The following is a 12990-nucleotide window of genomic DNA, read 5'->3' on the forward strand; positions in this document are numbered from 1 at the left end:
GATGTGGGTGAAGGGTTCGTCGTTACAATTCATTGTCGACAGTGGCAGCCAAAAGAACCTCGTTTCAGCAGAGGTCGTGAAGCGGTTGGGCCTACTGACTACAGCACACCCACAGCCGTACAGTATCGGGTGGCTTCACGAAGGACGAGATCTGAAAGTTCGCCAGCAGTGCCGCCTTCCCTACAGCATCAAACCCTTCACAGACGAGGTATTGTGTGATGTTACACCTCTGGATGTTTGTGATGTATTATTAGGCCAGCCATACTTGTGGAGGCGACATGCTGTGTATGAGTCCAGGCCTCATGCTGTCATTATTTCTTTGAATAATTCATTATACAGGATACCGGACGTAGCCCCGCCTACCGCCACATCTTTGATCACTACCAAGAAAGGCAGCAAGCTCATATCACAGACCAGGAAATTCATCTGTCTGGTTCACTCCCAAAGTAAGGGGAAGATCGTTGCTACATCCATGACCCCTGCAAAGGGTTCCTCTACGCAGTAGCAGCAGCAAAGGGATACAGTCATGACAAGACACAGGAACAACTTCTCCTCACCCACAGGGGTACCACACAAGTTTCAGGTGGGCGACAAAGTTTGGTTACATCTGCAGAAAGAACGCCTTACAAGAGCCCATCAGAAGCTCTGACCACTCCAACATGGTCCTTACACCTATACCAAGGCTATGGGCAACAATGCTTTGAAGCACAGCATTCCTCCATTCCTTTGCCTGCACCAAGTGTTCAATATGGACCATCGTCGACCATGCTTCCCACCATTACTGGACACATCAGAGATTGCAGGACAAGTTCAGCAGATGGAGGAACTCAACGCAATGGGGACCATTGCTCCCTAAGGGGGGAGGAATGATCCAGGTGGATGTTGGTGGCCACCCACCAACCCATTTGGACCCCCAAAAATGTCTCTTTCAGTCTTTTCAGTTTCCTAAATTGCAGCACAGTTTACTATTTTTAGCAGTTTTTCGGGTCCTGAACTTCCGGAGCCGTTTTGAGGCCCTAAACGACGTTTTTTTGGGAATCTAAGGCAACATGGGTCCATGGACCCATGTTGCCTCCCAAAGTGGTAGTACTCGGATAGATCTTTCTAACGAGCTATCATACGCGTCAAACGGAGATCGTATGCCAAAGTTACGACCCCAGGAAATTGATGTACCAATTTACCCAAACGGGGCCCACAATTTGGCGTTTCATCTTCTAGGGTTAGGTTTCGGGATGTGAAGGGTTTTCCATTGTTTCTCAACAATAAATAGGCTTTCGAGCCTCATTGTAAGACAGTTCGGGAACAGTTCAGAGGCATGTAGCCGCCACATCTCTTCTCATAGATAAGCTACCATCGCCCTAGCTGGTTTCTTTCCATTTCTGTTTGTAAGCATATTTCAGTATTTTCCATTAATGAAATGAAGTATTATTTCCGCTGCATCTCTGTATTTATGGTTATCGCATCTCTGTGTTTATGGTTATCTCTGTAATCTATTGCGTTCCTGTCTAAATCCGGATCAATGGAGGTGGAATCATGAAAAAGAAGGGAGTTTATACAGTGGTATACTGATCACAAAAAGAAAAACTCCTTAATAAAGCTGAAGAGAGTGAACACAAAAACCAAAATCTGAGAGCAGAAGAGGTCTTATTTGATCAGCACACCTGCAACACAGGGAAAGTGTGATGCAACGCACCTACTGCACACGGATGGTGCGATGCATTCATATTCCCAAGAGGAGAAAGTGTGATGGTCCAGGGACAAGACTTCAACTTGGTTCCGGGTCATAGTTTGTAGCTTAGTTCAGGGATTTAGGCCGAGCTAATGATGTTCAGTAAATATAAATCACAGGGCTTGATCTAATGAGGTTACTAGAGCCACCACTAGGGCAATTAGAAGGTTTTCAAATCGATTTTTTAATTTATAAACAAAACCCAAAGATAGACAAAAGCAACATTGATCTACTTTGCACTTGCATAGCAAATGCAGTTCGAAGGCTAGCTAGCTTGACTTCAGGCTCCGTCTGTAAGTTTATAAAACAAACAAATATAGACAAGCAAACAATCTATTCGTTCCCCAGTGGAGTCGCCATTTTGTTATCGGGAAATCTAGTGTCCACTCGGAGCTGCTAGTCCCACTAAGACTGGTAGCTATCTTAGAAACAAACAAACTAAAGCTACTTTCGCTTTCCTTTATGAGAAGTAGATAAGAGGGGAACAAAGGACACCAACCTCAGTCTTGCACTTAGTTCCTTGCTTAGTTCCTCTCCCTTCTGACAGATCCTTGCCGCTTTGCCTTCATCTACCCAGCTTCAAAGAGCACCTGTGGAATCAAAGCAACATAATACTATCGAAGAATAGAGATCTACAATCATAAACAATATAGGACCAAAGATATATTGACCACACAAATGCATATGTCATCAAACACACAAGAATGTGTAGGAAAACTTGAATAGCTTTATTAATATCAAGAATAGCAAAGAGGATTACAACCAATTGTTCTGACCCAGCGTCATCCTCCCAGCATGAAAGCCCTTCTTCACCTCATGAAAATCTTAGATCACCCAACACTATGATATTCCACCAAGAAACCAATAGCACTTCCTTACAAGATACAAAATTCCAGCCCCTAGATCTCTTGGATGAGGGATCCATATATAGATGATTGCAGGGGGGTGAGTCAGCTTCTGGGATTTTGACTAGTGTCTTCTCTTTGATAGTTCTTGATTCCACTTGGAGATTGATGATCCCTTACTCATCCCTGGGCAAATTCAGAGAGGCAAGTGTCACAAGAGAAGTTTCTCGAAGATTCCATGACGATCCACCCTACAAATTTTCTCTGCCATTTGTCTACTCTCGCCCATTGCACCCTACAGAAGGGCTTTCCAGTATGCATCGCACCCTTTTCACTGTGCAGGTGAGATGCATTGCACCCTCTGCACTAGGCAGCCTGTATGGTCCAGCTTTGACCAGTTATGAGCAGTTTACTATGGAGAACTTCTGGGAGATGATGTAATCAGCTGACCTTGCTCCTTTAGGGTGTGAAACAACACTTTTAGGGACTTAGGAGCCCTTGGTTTATGGACATGTATGATTGGGGTTGCAGTGCCCAAAAGTGTCTTTAACACTAGAGACATGACTCAAGGTAAGGATCAAAATTGCTGACTGATATCCTACCCAGATTTCCTACAATCTCTGCCTCTTGATCATGCTTAGTATGGTAATATCCTCCTTGGAAATATGGTCTTAATCCACCAAAGAAGGGAATATAGTACTCAAATCCTTCATTGGGGTCTGTATCTACTCCAAACTGCTCCTCGTTGCCTCCAAAAATAGTTTTCTCCCAAGTGCTACTAGATTAACTGACATACCTCAAATCAAGAGAAAAATTGGGATTGTTGACAGACTAACTATCAGACTTCATAATGTAATTTTCATCGCTCATCAAAATTGAAGCAGAAAAAATGCTAACAGGTTAACTCTTAGCGCCCCAACAAAATGCCCTCAAAAATTGTTGGCAAAACAAAACTCTTCTTTGAAGATGTTTAGTTGAGTCTGCTAGATGCCTCTAACAAGGTATCAACCTTACTTTATCTCCCTTCCCTGGGTTTCCTCACCTTTGTAGCAAGCTCCTTACTTTGACCCCTAGGCTTTTTAGAATTTGCAGGTTTTTCTTTGTTTATGATCAAAACGTTTTGAAGTGTATCATCTACCTCAATGACCTGCTCTACCATCTTAAGGTTTTATTTAAGCTTAAGTTTTAGCCCCATTTTATTTAGCAGTCTAGTATGTGGCCTTCTTCCTCCATAAATCTCAATTAAAATAGGCTCCCTATCAGTTTTAGCTTTAGGTTGTCTTAGGTTCAGTAACTTCAACATTTGTTTTCTCTATTGGCTTAGTGGTTTCAGCCTTTATAAGAGAAGGCAAGGACAAGTTCTTCTTTTCTCTAAGTCTTCCACTTCTTCTTGTATAAACCATTTCCAATTCAGGAACTAGAGGAGGGGGAGGCTCTGTTATCACATTTCTCTTATCGCTTCTAGTTTGGATAGATCGAGTCCCCTACTATAAGGTCTAGGGTTGTTCAAAAATTTTCTTGTTTCTTTTCTTTATGTTAGTGGCCTTAGGTTTTGGTAAGACAGGTTCTCCAAAACCACCCCAAAATAGATAATGCTCCCACTTTCTGTTGATTTTCCTAAAATGATTTCCAATTGATAATTTAATTAAGCCTTTTTGTTAAATAAATTGGGATGAAGCATTTGGTTTTTCTGTGACTCTTGCAGACATATGCTTAAGAATCATCAATCAAAGAAAAGGGGTATTCATCCTAACTTGTCTAGAAATGTGAGAAAGGAAACATAAATTATACATATTAACTTCATGGAAGCATCCTTGGAAAGTGAAATACAACTATGTGATCCTCAGGAGTAGGGGTCATTCGTCGTTCATCCATGATCTCTATAGCTCCAACTACCATGGTTTATATTTATATTCATCCTTTAGAAAAAGGGGAATATCAAGTCTAGCTAGGGTGCGACCTTTAATCCACTGTTCTATGTCCACAGGGAGGCTTGTAACCTCTACAAATACCTCCTTTGTGACACGAAAAGAAATACCTCCCCCATTGACTCCTTGGCCATCAAATCCTTTAGTGAAATCCCTAACAACCTTGTCATGGTAACCAATACACCTAGATATGAATTCCTCCCATCTAGCCTCCCAAAAATGCCCTCGACCCTTTGGATACACTTCGAGGAGATCAGGCCCCTTAGGTTCCCCCTTGTTCAGTTTTTCACTTTTTCCCATAAATTCCACCATCCAGAGATATAGGAAATAAAGACGATATTGGGATTCGACCACTAAAAAATGGGATAAAAAATGATTCACCTTAGCATATAAAACAATACAATAACCCTGCACGACTTTTACCATACATAATACAATTACTTCCACCATATAGAAATAATTGAGATTAAACGTGATAATCAGTCAGTCACACATAAAAATAATTAATTACACCACTCATTTACCATGATAATTACCCTCCCGCGGCAGAAATATCCAATGTGAAATTATGAAATTGCATGTCACCACTTGTTTAGCCAACACTCACGTGATCGGGGACCCGCTTCTTTGTTGGCATGTGATCTATCAACACTTTGATTTTGACATAAAAAATAAAAATTTAATTTTATGATTGGAGTTGATAATCCAGTTGTCAACACTTTATTTAACATTTCCAAATAGGTGCTAACAATCCAAATTTCAGTACGCTAATTTTTTTTGAATAATAAAAAATTACAATGATGAATTTAAAACTATGAAGAAAAACTGAGATAACAGTGTCGACCAAGTCTAATACTACAAGAAATATTGTTCCACTCGTTGGAGATATCCCAAAGGCTTATGAGAGTGTTGGTGTGGTATTTTTTAAAATATTTGCTCTTATCAATGCTTTTCCTTTAGCCACGCCTGACATTCCCTCTTCTTCTACCACTGCTTCTATGCACATGATCTCCTTTGTCACCTGTATACCACATGTGTCACCTGACCCTTGGGTGGTGCCTTATCCTTTGGATGTAGATATGTATGGTGAGCATACACTTCCTTTAGGGGAATATATTTCCTCTTTGATAGTCTCGTCAGTACCTCCTGATGCTAGTAAAAAATGCCATTCAAATATGGAATATGACCAAGATCCTTTTTCCCACATGGGTTGTCACTCCATCTATTCCATGTGACTTCCATTATGATGAGTCTTATTCTCAAAATGTGATCTTGTATTTCATGGATATTATTTACAATCCTACGGATATTATGCCTCTTCATGCCTCTAGTCTTTCTGAATTGAAAAAGGTAGAGATTAGCAAAAAAAATCTTGAATTGACCGATTGGGCATTTTCTCGGCCATTTTTGGAAGTGCCACACTTGGACTGAGTCAAGTCTTGGGATTCCAATGTTGAAATTTCCATTGAATTGTCCAATTCATATCATCCTGTCAACATGTATCTTGTACCATATTTATGTCTTGATAGTCCTTATTGGTGGGCTCCAGTATTGTAGCAATAATGCTACAACTCCTGGAGCTTCCTATCTCTAATTTTATCAACCCGATAGTTCGTACAAACTTGGAAGCGACGGTGCTGTATGCACAAGTACTAGCTCTTGTCGCAGCTGTCACTTGGTCAGCTGGCACAAGTCCGCTAGGGCTCAAGCCAACTTCTATAGGCTCACAGAAGAAGCTTTATGAATGATGGACGAAAGCTAACTCAAAGGAGACTAGTCTAATTGCAGAAAGTGACTGAAAACCAATAAAGCATGAAAACCCTAGTAAACCCTAATTTAACTAGCTAGACCCTAACTATGCAAAACTGTGAATGAAACAACTACCAATAATGCCATTACTTGCAGTGAGCTGAAATACATGCATCTAAGCTACTTGCAACTGAAAAGACATGTTTTTGTATTTTTTCATTAAGTGGTTGGATTTATTGTGATGATGCTTTTGATTAGGGTTTGGTTGTGCAGGAGTGGTTGGAATGGAAGGAAAGCATGGGCAAGGTCAGGATGGCTAAGGGAGGTCCCAGAGGGTCTCCAGCATCAGTCCACAGAAGCCTACCACGTTCGGATGCTCAGCAACCGAGTTTGCAGGTTTCTACAGGAAGTCTGCAGGGGATCCTACAGGAAACTCAGGGGTTTCTACAGGAAGTCTGTGCAATTCTACAGGATGTTTGGCCGTGGAAGTTTTGGGAGATGGTGGAGTGTTGGAGTGGTGTGGAAGGATAGGTGAGATGGAGATGGAGCTGGTGATGGCTCAGGAGCAGAGGAATCAGATGGAGGAAGAGTGCATGCAGTGGTTTGATGGTTGGAAGGATGGGATCAACGAAAGTTTAAGTAGATGGAGCTATGTGAGAAATGGGAGAGCTGGAGGGTAAATGAGTTGGACAGAGGCCGAGTAGGGCTTGAGGATAGATCAAGAAGAAGAAGAAGGAAGTAGATTGATAAGGAGCAGCGTAAATGAAACAAATGACTTATGCATCAAAACGGGAAATTCATTAACCTATGATAACTGTGCCATGAAACCTATGAGCAACAATGGAAAACCAAGAAATGAAACTTATGCATGGAAGTGAAATGTAGAAGTATGGTTCAATGTCAACAGTGCATGGATGGATCTTCAACGAAAATGTCTACGTTGTAGCTTGCATGGAAATGAGAAGAACTGCTTTTCTTTTTGGTGGTTGGTTATGGACTGCACCCCAATCCCTAACAGAGATGGCAGTGAGCCTTAACAACCTTTTGCTGGAGCTCCAATAGATTATTTCTATCCTCTTCTAACCTAAGCAACTGGAAACAATTTCATCATAAACTAATCCTAACTAAGCTCATGAAAAAGACTAAACTAACAAACTGTAAATTCGAATTGCATGTGAAAGGAAAAACTCAAAGTGCTGGAACGAAATGCAAACACATTACAACACCGAGGAGATCTATGGCTCTCAGGTTGGGCCCTAACCTGAGAGCTATAGCTCCCTTAGAAACTCAGAATGAGATCAAAATCTGACTGCCTTTATTCATAAACGAAAGTCTGATGACATGCCAAAATGGCTTACAAAAGGAACAAAAACCGAGCTGTAGCTCGTACTTCCAAATTACAAGAGTAATCCCAAGGTTCAAAAAAGCTTCTATCCAAGGCTACAGCCTCAGTATTTATGCAAAAATGATCATCCAACAGGTGTCCTTGATTTGAGGAGCTTGGCTGTCCAACTGAAGTTTAAACTGCTGATCCTGTAGGACAGTCATAACTGCTGTTCCTCTAGAACAGTTATAACTGTTGTTCCTGTAGAACAGCTGGCTGCCTCTAAGCTCGGTGGGGAGATGGATTGGAGCTCGGAGCTATGGTGGGAATCACGAGGAAGGTCCCCAAGACCGTGGACATCCTCTCCTAAAAACTAGCAGTGCCACCTCATTGTCTCCTTGTCTCCTTTCTCGTTGTCTTTTCTCCCTTTTAATGCCAAAAACCTGAAAGCATCATGTATTAGTCACGTAGATAGAATGTCGACCCTTCTTCCTACAAACAACACGAATAAACCAAGAAATGAATGCATAAGCAGTAAAAAATGAATGGTTTGAGCAGAGCAAGTAGGCCAAATGAGCCCAAATTGTACCAAAAATTGGGGCTCATCATCACCCCCTAGCTAAACTATTTGCTCATCCTTGAGCAACTTTGCCCTGGCTCCTCGTCTTTGGCCGAGAACTAGAGCCCGGAGCATGCTTTTCCTTCCCTGTTTTTGGTGGTTCTGCCTTTCCTACCAAGGGTGGCGCTTCTTCCTTTCCTATTTTTGGCGGTCCTGCCTTTGCTGCCTCTGGTGGTGACGAAGGTGATGCTTCTTCCCCCTTTCCTATTTCCTTGAGCCGGGCTTCGGAAGGCGACTGGCCTATTTTCGTGTCCAGGAAGTTATTTTTGGGCTCCCCTTTTCGGGGGTGGCTGATGTTTTAGAGGGGGTTCTTGCACTGGGTGAAGTAGGGACATCCTCTAAAATGGTTTGGCTGCTGGGTGGAGGCTATGGCTTGCCCGTGGTCATCCTCTTGCTTCTCCTGGCGTCAGATGGTAGAGGGGTCTCCCTCTCCCTTTTCTCCTTCGGTTTTGGAGGTGTACTGAGGGCGGCCAGCGCCGCTGCTGCCTCCTTTTCGAGAATTCCAGCCTTCTCTTTCTTGCGTTTTGCTCTCTCAGAGCTCCTTGTAGAGGGCCCCTCCTTTTCAGATTTCAGGCTTCCTGTAGAAGACCCTGCTTTGCCCACTTCCGGGCCTCCTATAGAAGATTCTTTCTTTCCCGCTTTTGGGCTTCCTGTAGAAGACCCGGCTTTAGCCACTCCCGGGCTTCCTGTAGAAGGCCCTCTCTCTGTCTTCAGACCTCCTGTAGGAGGCTGTGTCTCAATGACTTTCGGGCTTCTTGTAGAAGCCCCTTTTTCCAATTTCGGGCTTCCTGTAGAAGCCCTTGTCTCTGTCTTCGGGCTTCCTGTAGAAGCCTGTTTTTGCAATTTCGGGCTTCCTGTAGAAGCCTTTGTCTCCGTTTTTGGGCTTCCTGTAGAAGCCTGTTCTCCAACGATTTTCGGGCTTCCTATAGAAGCCTTGGTCTTTGCTTTTGGGCTTCCTGTAGAAGCCTGCTTCTCACTGATCTTCGGGCTTCCTGTAGAAGCCTTTGTTTTTGTTTTTGGGCTTCCTGTAGAAGCCTGTTTTTCAATGATTTTCGGGCTTCCTGTAGAAGCCTGTGTTTGTGTTTTCGGGCTTCCTGTAGAAGCCTGTTTTTGCTTTCCTGTAGACACAGGTGTCTCCACCTCTGCTTGCTTGCCTGCTTGAGTTTTGCTTTTTCCTTTGGTTGCAGGTGCTGTTGAGGTACTTGGGCTGACGTGGGCCACCTCTGCTTTGTCCATTCTGCTCTTCATCCTCTTTTCCCTTGCTGACAGGATAGTTGTGCCACCTTTTTCTTTGTCCTCCTTTCCCTCATGCTTCTTCCTCTGTTCTCTCTTCTGTACTGTTGTCGGGGTCTCTTGGCCTTCTTCTCTCTGTTCCTCGGCCACTGCTTTGTGTTCCTCACTGCTGGAGGAACCCGTTTCTTCGATCAACATTTTAATGTCCCCATCTTTTGTTAAATTCCGGAAGGATTCCCATGAGAGGGGGACCTTATATGAGTGCAATGCATCTTCCACAAGAAGCTTGATCAACCCATGGTGGGCTATCTGATCTGGTATACCCTCTTTCAGCTTTGTAGCACACTCCATTAGAGACTGCAGGAGGTAATAGGGGATGTTCAGTTTTTGTTCTACAGGAAGGTCAATTCGGTGCCTCAACTCAATGAGCAGCCGAAAGTGATATGCATACACGATGCTGAAACGACCTTCACAAGTAATATATTTCATGATTTGCAAACTGACTTCGTTCCAAGGTGGCAACAGGCTCGTTCTTCGCACCCCGTTTTTGTCCTCCGAGAATTCTTCCTCAGGTGGAAAGAATTCTTTCTTTGCCTGCTAACTCAGCTTTCTCTCCTCTTTATCCCACGGCAGACCCATAGGAAGTTCTGTGATCCGACTCATATGTTCTGGGGTGAGCTTGAGGCTTAGACCTCTGAAGTTCACTGTGGCCAGTGTCTGAGATTTAGGCTTTAGAGCCTGCAAGAATTCTTCGGCCACTTCATCATCGTAGCCCTGCAGCTTATCACAAAAAGGCATCCATTGTGCTCTGGTGAAGAGCTCTACCACTGTCGGGTTTCTCCTTAGTTTAGTTGAATCAGTGGGTTCCCGTCTTATAAACCCACCCGGCATGATGAACACGGTCGTTTTACTTAAAGGTGGCAAATGCAACAGAGATTTGGTCTATTTAAGGCAGGGCATGCATATAATCCACAAAATTCAACATAGTCTACCTAAACTGACATCCTGTAGAACGACAACATAGGTACAGCAAACAACAATTCCACCAATATGTTTATGACCCGACTGTGGACGATGGTCTTGCCACTTCTACTAACCAGTTGCATGAAGAGTTCAGGGTTACCTCTTTAATTGGCCACATTTTTCATGAGGCACCCGCTTCCCTGTAGAAGACTGCGTTCCTGTAGACTGCGTTCCTGTAGAACTGCGTTCCTGTAGAACTGCGTTCCTGTAGAAACAGTGCGCAATTCTCGGGGAGGACTGTAGTTGGCCCGTGCTCGAGGTGTGCTTTACCGGCGTTCTGGTAGCCAACAGCTCAGCGTATCAAAGTGCAGAGGAGATCAGAATAGCCACCCGAGTTTGAAGTGTTGGATGATAAATGCATGCGCATGATCTAGCCGATTAGATTTTGAATCGGCGCAATCCGTGGCGCGGGGGATGAGCTGTCCCCGCCGGACCGTTGGGCTACGTCATCCATCATCCGCCTGCGTATTCACTCGCTGCCGCATCCATTCCCACAGATTTGCCGCCGCCTTTTCCTGTTAAACTCATGCTCTGACAAGAGTGTTCTCACGTGCGTGCCATTCATTCTCCTTGTCGTGGCCGCCACCCAAACATCCAATTACACTTTAACTAGCCGACGTGGCCAGTCGACTGGCCATACGGCTGCTCAACCATTCAATTTTACGCTTTGCAAACAATTTCAAAGTAAGATTCATGCGATTTGATGGAAGGAAGGGTTGATACACTTACCTGCGTGGCTGCACACGATTTTTCCCAGTTCTTGGACGATGGTGAGGGGATCTACCTGCTGCATGCGACTTACACAGACCCAGAGGCTCGTGGTTACAGGCTGCCAACGATGAAGTGGATGTTTTGCTTGCATGCGCCCGCATTTCATTTCAGATGGCGGTACTGTGAATGGTATCCACTCGAGCAGGTTGAACTGTTACAGGATTCCCGCGAGGGGTCTCGTAACAGTCCTTTCTCCTTGGGTGCATGCTGCACGACGGAGGTTCTGGCGTTTCAATCACGTTCTCGGAGCTCTTGATGCCTACGGTATGAGATCCCAGCATTTGTTTGACTTTGAAAATGGCTTTTCCCGCGAGAACTCATCGATCTTCTTTGTTGGTGTAGGGACTTGGTCGCATGACGACAAGGATGGTGGAGCAAGGTGACAGCAATGTGCAAGGATGCTAACAGAGGCTTGCATGCATCCAAACCAATCCATAGTCGCGAAATCTCTTTTTAAGATGAATTCTGGCCGTCCAAAACTCCTACAGGAAGTTTCCTGTAGAACACAGAGCTTCCTGCAGAAAGTTCGGCCTTCCTGTAGAAAGTCTGCACTTTCCTATAGAAAATCCGCGCCTTCCTGTAGAAAGACCGAGCCTTCCTGTAGAAAGACAACATCTTCCTGTAGAAGATTCAAACCATGATAAAATTGCACATACCTTGAAAAAAACATGGGTACTCTTGGAGGAGGTGCGTGTGAGCATGATAAGGACCCTTGGCTGAGTTGAAGGGCTTCCTCTTCTCCATAGAGCATCTGCAACCTGCATGCAATTTTACCATATTTTGCTTATTTTGTTTTTTTTTTTTTTTTCTTCTTTTTTTTTTTTTTGAAAGATAACAGGGGCGCCTCAAAGAGGTTTTCACCCGTGCCATCTGCCCTGAGCGCCTCAGAGAGGTTTTCACTCAAGGATCTTTTTCAACCTTTTCCTTTTCTTTTTTTTTGAAAGACAATAGGGGCGCCTCAATGAGGTTTTCACCCCTACTACCTGCCTTGGGCGCCTCAGAGAGGTTTTCAACCAAGGATCTTTATTTACTTTTCTTTTTTTTTCTTTTTTTCTCTTTTTTTTTCTTTTTTTCTTTTTTCTTTAGGGTATGCCAAAAGCAGAGACAGAACCCTTCTCTATGACCAATACAGATTTCTCCATAGTTTTGATGAACTCTTGTCTTGAGAGAGGTCTCCTGTAGATCTTCAAACGATGCCCATTGACAAGCATGGGAATGGCTTCCTCATCAATGGTTCGAATGAGGACAGATCCATTGTCATGGCATTTCTCCACTGCATATGGTCCTAGCCATCTGGTCCTCAGCTTCCCCTTGAAATCTTTGTATCTTGAGTCATACAACAAAGCCCAATCTCCCGACTGAAATTGCTTGTCATGGAGATGTTGGTCATGCCACACCTTTCTCTGAAGTTGAACCACTTCTGAGTGAAGGAGGGCCTGCATTCGGTGCTCATCCAGGCCATTCAGCTGCAGCAACCTTTCTTGTTGTGCATGGCTGAGATCTAGATCCAGCTGAGCTGCCATCCTCAAAGTGTTGTATTCAAACTCAATGGACAGCAAAGCTCTCTTCCCATAGACCAGCTCATACGGTGTGAAGCTGGTGGTGGTCTTCCAAGTGGTGTTGTAAGCCCATGTGGCTTCAACCAGGCGATCTGCCTAGTCCTTTCTGCTACTGCTCACCACTTTAGTCAAGACCCCTTCTAATGCTCTATTGGTGACTTCCACCTGCCCATTTGCTTGAGGGTGATAAGGGGTGGAAGTCCTATGCTT

Source organism: Pinus tabuliformis, chromosome X, assembly GCF_031772625.1.
Source record: "Pinus tabuliformis cultivar Carrire ecotype Pingquan chromosome X, CPIR1, whole genome shotgun sequence".
NCBI classification, from domain to species: Eukaryota; Viridiplantae; Streptophyta; class Pinopsida; order Pinales; family Pinaceae; genus Pinus; species Pinus tabuliformis.